General features: G+C 40.1%; 1 pseudogene; it reads right to left on the bottom strand.

Moving 5' to 3' along the window:
• Nucleotides 1-376: 376 nt before the first annotated feature.
• LOC148090604 (poly(A) polymerase alpha pseudogene) lies at nucleotides 377-1,311 on the bottom strand (annotated as a pseudogene).
• Between the last annotated feature and the right edge of the window lie 1,607 nt (nucleotides 1,312-2,918).

Below are 2,918 nucleotides of genomic sequence, written 5' to 3'. Positions count from 1 at the left end.
TTTGCTGGGCCATCTTTAACAATGGGCCACAGAGAGGACTTTGATCAAATGGTCCTTGCTAAATTAATCCCTGTCTGTCACACATCGGTTCATATTAAACCATAGTTATCTATAACCATAGCTCCCTTCCTGGAAAGTCTTTTAGGCAGTTAGGAGGAAGGTCAAGGGTTTTTCTTGAGTCTTTTGTTTCTTAAAAATAAACAGCTTAAAATAATCAACATCCCAAAGAGGCATATTTGGGGGTGAAAACTCTGCTCTCCTTCATCAGTTAGGGAAGTCATCAAATAAACAGTCATTTTTAGTCATGTTTAATCTTGCATCCTCTATTCTCCTTTTTCAGCATTTGAAGACAACAGTTTGACTTGGAAGAGACTGTTTATGGCTCCTGAAGTTGTTTTGACCAGTTAAATATCAGTTTTATTGCATCCTTGATTACAGGAGTAGGAGTTTCAGGGAGACTGGGGGTACTGGAAAGATCCATATTAGATGTTTTCTGAGAGGCAAACAGTGAAACCTTTTAGTTTTTAGATGAGTCATATTTTTCTTTGTATAAAGTTGTTCCTCCGCTTTTGTTTTCTCATGCCCACTCAAAACAAGACCATTAGCATCTTAGCTTGTTTTATTCCCTTCTGCTTTGGTTTTCTTGGAATGCTCTTCTTTATAAGGTGAGGATGTTCTCTTGATTCCTACTATAGGATCGGGACATTTTGTTGCTACAGCCCCTGAAGCTCTAGACGGTTGATTTACCAGACATGTTGAAGAATGGACTGCAGGCTTTAGTGGTGGAGAAATGGTGTGTAAGATTGAGGAATGCTTACACTTTATGTACACCTGAACTTTCACTGGAATTGACTTGTGGCACAGAAACTTCAGTAGTATGTATATTGGTCCCACAGGTTACTGTCACAACTGGAACAAGACTGTTTCTGTGCTGGGGGCTGTCAGAACAGTTTGATGGAACAGGCTTCAAAGCTCTAGTAGGTTAAGTCAGAGGTATGCAGTTATCACTGATCCTTGGGAAGTAGAGGTTACCTACACTCAGAGATGTCAATCTGACACCTTCCGTGGAATGAGTTAGCTTTTTCTGAAGCACATGATTGGGTAGTGGTTGAAGCTGATTTGTTTTTACATGCACTGTAGCAATTTTCACATTAACTTCAAACATCTTGCTGCTTACTGCTCGCCTATAAATGGTATCCATGAGAGACTGATTATCATAGGGGACATCAACATTGGGGTTATCAGAGATTTATTTTTTAACACTAATCCAATCACCTATATTGTATAAAAGTCTTCCTTATGCTTTCTCATCCTTTTAATTATTAATGGGGATCAGTTATCTCCATGCCCCTGGATGAAATCCTTGACATGCCCTCCAGTTTTTCCAGTCCTTCTTAAAAAGTTTTTAAAATCTATTTAAAGCATTGACAAGTTCAGTCTCATCTCATAATGGCTTACTCCAGTCTAGTGTTATTTCAAATGCCAAACTTATTCAGAGTTAAACTTTTCCTTAAGCACAGCCCTTCTTGATACTGGAAACCTACAGAAGAAAAAGGTCAGGAACTAGATTCTTCTCTTAACCTTTGGCTAATTATTACATGGCTGACCTTAGGGCAATGGTGAAAAGGGCAAGAGTTTTGTAGCCCTAAAGTGGCTGGGTCAGTTGGAATCTGGTGTTGGGACACTCTAGCGATAATATTTTTCCAATGATGCCTCTTTCTTTCCCATGGAAGCATTTATGAGGTCCTTAGTAATTTTCCTCTTGGAGATCTCCCGCTTCAACTCCTTGGTGAGGTGAATGCCTTCTGTCTGGCTAGCTGCTCCTGACTTCAGCCTTGGCCTCTGGGCTTTTAGCTGTTAATAATTGGGTTCCCTATGTATCTCTAATCAATCTTCTGGATTGGAGTAAATCTGGAGAAAACCCAGAATGGATCCCTTTTACAAAGTCATATTTGGTCAAAGTCATGTCAGGAACCCTGCACCTCTGCCCCACCTTTGTCGGAAGAGGAGCTGGCTCCCAGGGCAGCCCTTTCCACTCTGCCAGTGCCAAGGGGCAGTACCAGTTGTCAGGGCCCAGGGTAGGCTGGCCTCAAGATACCTCACAATGGCATATGATTATTTTGAACAAAGTCACCTGAGAAGCAATACGAGCAGGGAGATCTCTATAACTCTCCTCTGTCCCCCTAAAGGCAGAAGATAAATCTCCATGATAGGTGTACTCCCTACTCTTGAAGGGCTGAGTTACAGCTTTATCACAAGAGTTATAAAATCTAGAGTCAAAAAAGCCTATATAAACAAACGTGGTTATTCCTTTACTAATTTACTACCTAAACCTAAACCTTGCTTAGATTCCTTTGTAGTGAGAACTGACTTTCTTTGTCCTGTCCATTTCTAACAAATGTCTTGTTTCTTTGTTTAAAAAGTGTAAAAGTGCATCTGGTTAGATCATTTCTTTGAGCTTCATTTTATGATCTGAGCATCATATTGTGATCTCTCATGCTAAAGTATTCAGTTTTTTTCCCCTCCTGTTAATATAGTCTTGTTTCAATTTTGTTAATGATTGGTGTAGCAGTAAGAACCGAAGAAAGGTAGGTGGGGGGAATTCTCCCCATCTCCAACACAGCCATAAATCTTGCCTTTAGAATTCATAGGCAGAAGTCAGATGCTTGTCCTATTGTTCCTCAAGCTCTCACAAACTCATTTGAAGGTTTTCTTGTAGATCCCAAAGCTCCTCTCACTTGAGTTTAGGGGAAGTGAAGCACAGCACAATTAAATCTTTCTTAAAACAAATCCTCTCACTGTTGTATACCCACCCAATACACCCACCAGAGTGACTAAAATGAAAACTAAACGAAAATACTATGTTGGTGACGACGTGGAACAACTGGAATTCTCATATACTACTGGTGGGAGTATAA

This window comes from Miniopterus natalensis, chromosome X, assembly GCF_054644295.1.
Source record: "Miniopterus natalensis isolate mMinNat1 chromosome X, mMinNat1.hap1, whole genome shotgun sequence".
Lineage (NCBI taxonomy): Eukaryota > Metazoa > Chordata > Mammalia > Chiroptera > Miniopteridae > Miniopterus > Miniopterus natalensis.
Note: the sequence above shows the minus strand (reverse complement) of the source record. Positions and strands in the feature narration are given on the sequence as shown.